Here is a 7,178-nt window from a genome sequence, read left to right on the forward strand (position 1 = left end):
ATATCGGTATCCAACCCAGGCATATCTTGATACGACCAGGCGAATATCTCCACATATTCTCTCAGCATCTCAATCAACTTTCTCTTGACATCTTCCTTCAAAGCAGCCCCGATCTTAATATCTTTTCTGGCGTCCTCAGTACCAAGATTAATCACTTCCAACTCCTCCTGATGAGGTTGGATGACCCTTTCCTCCTGCTTCAACAATCTGACCAAATCTTTGGGGAGTTCACAGTCTTCCTCACTCTCCTCTTCAGCTTGGTAGATGGGATTATTGAAATCATACTGAGCCATAACAGAACTGTTCACAGTGGAGTCCGTAAGATCGATTTCTGTTTGAAGAGTAACTTGGACCACTTCTTCTGCTGTCCAGTTATTGATCGACTCCCCTGGTGCACACGGGCGAACCCAGTTGTCTAAATCACAATCACTGTCACTGTCTTCACTACTGGTTGCAAAGACATCACCGTGATTCATCAGCCCAGCGCTGGTGAAGGTACTCGGACCTGTCTGCACACCCTGATCCGCCTGCAGAGGTTGATAACCAATACCGAACTTGTCTTCTTTGACAGGCAAATCCACCATCTTGCCCCAGCCTTCTGTCTTCCCAAAGTTGACAACCTCCACTGCCTGTTTGTACGATGCAATTGAGGCACTTGGCTTCCTTTGCTCAGCGAAAGCCACCCTCTCAAGAGCAACAGTCTCGAATGCCTGGCATAAAGTTTCATGGATCTCGCCATCCACCTCCACATACTTGAAAGAGGATAGGTGACTCACCAGAATGTCTTCTTCACCGCACACAGTCACAATCTGACCGTTCCAGACATATTTCAGCTTCTGGTGGAGAGTCGACGAAACTGCTCCAGCCCCATGTATCCAAGGACGCCCCAACAAACAACTATATGCTGGCTGGATGTCCATCAGATAGAAGATGATATCAAAAACCTCCGGGCCAATCTTCACCGGCAACGTGACTTCACCAAAAACAGACCGTTTGGATCCATCAAACGCACGAACAATCAGATCGCTCGGAGTAAGGACAACCCCTTCCACATCAATCTTTCCTAGAGTCTTCTTAGGCAGCACATTCAAAGATGAGCCAGTGTCTACCAGCACATGTGACAACACTGCACCCTTACACTCCATGGTGATATGCAGGGCCTTGTTATGGTTGCGACCTTCAGGTGTCAAGTCCAGATCTGTGAACCCCACACCATGCCTGGTACTCACATTAGCAATCACACCCTCCAACTGGTTGACAGAGATCTCTTGAGGCACGTAAGCCAAATTCAACATCTTCAACAGGGCATTACGGTGTGCCTCAGAGCATAGAAGCAATGAGAGAATAGAGATCTTGGACGGAGTTTGGTTCAGCTGATCTACAATCTTGTAGTCACTCTTCTTAATAATCTTCATAAACTCCTCCACGTCTTTCTCAAACGAGCCCTCAGGCGCTTCTTTCTAAGCAGGTTCTTCATCAACCACAGCCTGTTTACCTTTAGCTTTGGCGAGAGCCTCAGCATTGTTATCTCTCAACGGTTGCGGAGAAAACAGACGACCGCTTCTAGTGAAACCTCCTGGTCCCCCAACATTGTCCACAACTGGACTAACAACCACAGGAGTCCTACTAGGCACACCAATAGTCACAGGAGACTGATTCACTGGCCTAACCTGACTCTCAGCCCTTCTGTTGCTGCGGTAAGCGTTGTCATACTTCCACGGTACTGCTTTACTGTTCTCAACAGCCCTTCTGCCCGAAGCAACAATGGTAGTTGGAGCACTGACGGTTACAAGAGCGGAAATGGTAACAGGAGTACCAACAGTGGCAGGTGTACTGACAATTCTCCGGCCACGTCCCTCGGACGGTTTGAAGTAAATGGTGACAGTTTACACCACCCCACGTTCTTTAACGGCCCGGCTAAACTGCAAACAGCCCTCATCGATCAGATTCTGAATTCCAGCCCTCAACTGGTCACAACCATTCTCTGACTCAGCACAAACTGAACAACCCTGATTACAGCCCGGGAATACCCCCCTTCAACAGACGACCCTTCACAACAACCAACGGAGTCTGAATCTCATCAACACTGACCACCAAGTCTTCAGCTTCACCGCCTTCCAAATTGTTAACTCTGTGAGCACCATGCTGAGGCATAGGATTGTTCACAACATTAGGCACAGGAGCAAAATTGATAGTTTTAGTGTCAATTAAGTCCTGGACCTTATGATGAAAAGCCCTACAGTTCTCAATGTGGTGTCCTGGAGCACCAGAATGGAAATCACAACGTACGTTGGCATCATACCCAGGTGGTATTTTTGTCAACGGAGCCATTGTACGCAACTCCACAAACCCTAATCTGAGCAGTTCAGGCAACAACTCAGCATAGGTCATCGGCAACGGGTCAAAACGTCGATCAGGCATCCTCTGCCTAGGCCGATACGGACGTTGTTGTTGTTGTTGTGGTGGTGGTGGTGGTTGTTGAACTCTCTGTTGTTGCTGTTGACGAGGTTGAGGTGTCGGAATAGTTACAGTAGCAACCTGGCGATATTGCCCTCTGTTGGCACTTCTTCTATGTTGCACAACGTTGGTTTCCCCCTCCCTCCTGAGAGGTGCCCCAGCAAATGGTTTCTTGGAAGATGAGGAACCAACATCCTGAATCTTCCCAGCTTTAATCAAACTCTCTGTCCTTTCCCCACAGATCACCACGTCTGAAAAACTACCGAATGGGCAACTTCCCATCCGGTCCATGAATACACCTTGTAATGTACCGATGAACATATCAGTCAATTCCCTCTCCAGCATAGGGGGTTGTACTCGTGCAGCCAACTCACGCCACCTCTGGGCGTACTCCTTGAAGCTTTCACCAGATTTTTGACATAGACTCTACAACTGAGTCCGGCTCGGCGCCATGTCCATATTATGTTTGTATTGCCTCAAGAAGGCTTCACCCAGATCCCTCCAATTACGAATAGATTCTCTCTTTAGCTCCATGTACCAATCCAAGGAAGCTCCAGACAAGCTATCCTGGAAAAAATACATCCACATTTTCTCATCGTCTGTATAAGCAGAGATCTTCCTGTAATACGCCTGCACGTGGGTGCGAGGACAAGAAGTACCGTTGTATTTGTCAAATGAAGGCGCTTTGAACTTGTAAGGAATTCTCAACTCTTCCACTAGACCCATATTGGTCACATCAAACCCCAGGGAGTTCTGACATTCCATAGCTCTGATTTTCTCAGCAAGGGCCTCCACCTTCCGATCCCTCTCTTCAACTCTTACTACATCATCGTCTTCACTAAGCAATGTGAATATGTCCTCCTGCCTGTCAACCAGCAGAGCAGGATGGCGAATTGGATCCCGGGTAGCTCTGGCATTAATAGTCTCTGCAGCAAGAGGTTGTCTGTTGATTCTAATACCCCTCAATTCATCCCCTACAGCGTAGTCATTGACGGGAGCGGCAGCAACATTATCATGAACCGGGACACCCACTGGCGAAGCACGGTTGGACGGCGGAATCACGGCTTCCTGTCTCTGGGCTAAGGCACGCAGCTCCTCTTGCCCTTGAACAACCCCTTGCATCATTGTCATAAATTGGGCCATATTAGCCCTCATCTCAGCCAATTCTGCTTGAACTTGGTCCATGTTCCTCTGATGATTCAATCTGGTGGCGTAGCGGTGCGGACGTTGATCAGCTATCCTGCCTGACACAGGAACCAGAGTTAGAAGTCACGATCAAGAACACCTGTAATGCAAAATGATATGTGTATGATGCTAATGATGCGTATGATGCACATGATATGTTCATTTCTCAGGCATTCAAAGAGCCTAATTCATCTTTCAAGAAATGGCAACCTGCAGCAGGAACAACACAGAAACAACATACACAAGATAATGAGCACAGGGTGAAACATCAACAATCTCATCTATAGATATGAGTAACAAGGATCATACAACAACGTCAACAAAGATCCAAATAATCGGAGTACAACAATGAATCCCATCCAACAAGCCTGGAGGTGATTCTCAACATGCACAACAGAGATACAAGCTAAGACAAATGTCCTCCAGGAATGAGCGTCTTCAGGTACTGACACTGGTCTATCAACAGGTCACACTCTGAACATTCTGGCAAGGGAGTAAGCTTCTCCTTCAATTGTCTTCTAGGCTCCACAACTTCTTCTCCAAGCTGGTTCTCTGATGCATGTCTCAAGTCAACTTCCTTCTTCAACTGGATGTCTTTGTCTCTGAGTTGCTTCTCCAAGTCTCTTATCTTCTTCTGATAACTGGCTTCAGCTCTCTGCAACCTCAAGCACTCACGATGTTCTGCATTCAACAAGGTCTCCATCTCTTCATAGGATCTCTTCTTGCTTTTTACTCCCCTAGCATCTACACCCTGCATATCCTTGAGTTGATGAGCCAAGTTCAACCTATCAGCTTTGGCTTTGTAGAGCTCTATCTGGGTATCTTGCTCCTTCTCCTTCAACCGACGATTCTCCATCAGGGCTTGCTTGTACTGCTCAGCAGGTACACTCTCAGCAAGGATCAAAGGTGGCTGCTTTTGCAATGGCTCCATCCTATCATAGGGCAACAACAAAGTCTCAACTCTCTTCTTGACCCAATCAGTGTAATCAGGCATAGCAATGGCAAACTTTTTCCCCAGGACAGCTCCATCCTTGACACCAATGGTCTTCCAAGCTCTTCCTATCTGCTCCAATCTAGCAGGCTCACTTTGCTTCTCAAGATACACACTCTCAGCTATCTCAGCATCAAGTGGTCTTCCATTCATCACAAACCCCAACTGGCGAAGAGAAAGAACCGAATTGTAATTGATGCAACCCTTAGTCCCTACAAGTGGCACATTACGAAACTCTCCACAACTCATTATGACATTACGCACATCCATCAGGTAAGACTGCCATCTGATATCATAAGAGGTAAGAGACATAATCCTCTGAGTCCACTTATGAGTGCTCTGAGCATCCACAAAAGGTCCACTGACTGGCAGGAGAGACAAGAACCATCTGAGTAACAATGGGAGACAGCATCCGATAGCTCCACCCTTACCATGTCTACTGTGAATAGCATAGTAAGTGTCAGCTAACAAAGTGGGAACCGGGTTTCCTCCAAGAAAGATAGTGACTGCAGCAAAGTCCACAAAGTTGGGCATACTCGGGAACAAGACAATCCCATAGATCATGATAGCCAACTGAGCATGAAAAGCTTCCCAATTTCCCTTCTTTGCTTCCTCTCTCGAAATCCTCAACAGGAACTTCAAAGGCAACCCTACAACATCCCCACTGGACTTCCAATTATCACTCACCTCTTTGATACCCAAATGAAGGGCTCTGGCAACAACTCTGAAATCAACCTCCTTAGGCACATCCAAGAAAGGAACCTGATACCGGATCGGGACATTCAGCAGAATAGAGTACTCCTCCAGATTCGGCGCCAACTGATAATCCTGGAAGGTGAAGTAACGGAGCTCTGGGTCATAGAACTGTAGAAGAGGCTGCAACGGCACTGGATCTACCACCATCTTCAACAGTGTCAACAAATCCCCATACTGATCAGCAAACACCTTCTGATTACCGCCGGTCACCAAGTTGCTCAACTCTATCAGAGACGTCAAAGGCTCACGATGAAAGTTGTAGGAACAAGTCTTCCGCTTCTGTGAGAGAATTCTTTACTTTGAATTAATTTTTAATGATAGCAAATTGTGTGATCATCATCCAAATGTTGGTTGTGCATTATATTACATGATACATTTGTGTTTTTATTGTGTTTTCATCCCACTCTATTGTTGCATAACTGTACATATAGACCTACATTAACACTTCTCTTAAAATAACAATTAAAATGCACTTTGTGTCAGTATGCATCAATACATAAGCCTCTGCATCGATACATACAGCATGTGATAAATCACAAAACCTTTCTTGTTCAGTATGCATCGATGCATACGAGTCATGCATCAATACATGAAAGGCAAAAGGCTTCATGCATCGATCCATACGATCCCTGCATCGATACATGACCAATTGAAACAGCCTGTGTATCAATGCATACGCATTAGGCATCGATACATACTAGTGAAAAAAATCACATGCATCAATACATACGAATTATGCATCGATACATGATTAATCCATTTCACCAAAAATTCACTTATCTTACAGTATGCATCGATGCATACTCTCATGTATCAATGCATAAAGCTGTTTTGCTCACTAACAGTTCTGTTGTTGCTGCATATATAAGATGTTATGACAGCAGTGAAAAGTGACGAATTCTTTGAGGGAAAACAATTGAACACAAGATCAAAAGCAGTGTTGGAGCAATTGTTTGAGAGCACATAGAAACCTGAAAGAGACTTCATCTTCTTCATCTTCTCAATCACTTTTCTTCAAGAACATCAACACATAATAATTCTTGTTCTTTGGATTAAAGGATTATCGAGATAACGTTCAGTGGTACGGTCAAGGATCTAGCTGTGGTTTTCAGCGGAACGATCGAGGATCTAGCTGAGTTGAAGATTGAAGGGGGTTTCTAGGAAAAACCTACTGGTTTATCCTTCAAGAACTGGAGTGTTCTTGAGGGTTTGGGAGTCACGTTTGCAGAACAGATTCAGCCGCAGCGTTGCGTTTGGAGATCGGGGGATTTCGCAAGCAGGTCGTGGAACCGGTGAATTGTTTGCAATTTCGTGCAGGAAATTCTTGATCGTGCTCAGATCAAGTGAAGGTTCATACAAGAAGAAATTCTTGGAATCTAGAATTCTGTCTGTGTATCATAACCTTGTATCAACGGATTTGGCAATTATCGATAATCAAAGTTCTCAATTTCATTTGAAATTGAGAGGGAGACGTACCCACACGCGAGGACGACGTGGGGAACTTCCTTACCAAATCTCTGTGTATCGTATTCTTACCTTACTTCTTTTTACGTTTAAAACAGTTTTCGCAATTTCAGTTAGTGTGTGTTGTGATTGTTCCTGTTGCAAGACAGCAGTGGCAAGAAAACAATTTCAATCAAACACTACTGCTGTTCATCATTGATCACATACACACCAACTGTTTGACAAAATTGTTAGCTAGGTTTTATTCATTGGAAATAGACTTTAATGATAAGTGCATTCAATTAGCTAAAATTCTGGTGTGGATTGTTTCTGTCATTCTTATTCA

This window comes from Lathyrus oleraceus, chromosome 4 (genome assembly GCF_024323335.1).
Source record: "Lathyrus oleraceus cultivar Zhongwan6 chromosome 4, CAAS_Psat_ZW6_1.0, whole genome shotgun sequence".
Lineage (NCBI taxonomy): Eukaryota > Viridiplantae > Streptophyta > Magnoliopsida > Fabales > Fabaceae > Lathyrus > Lathyrus oleraceus.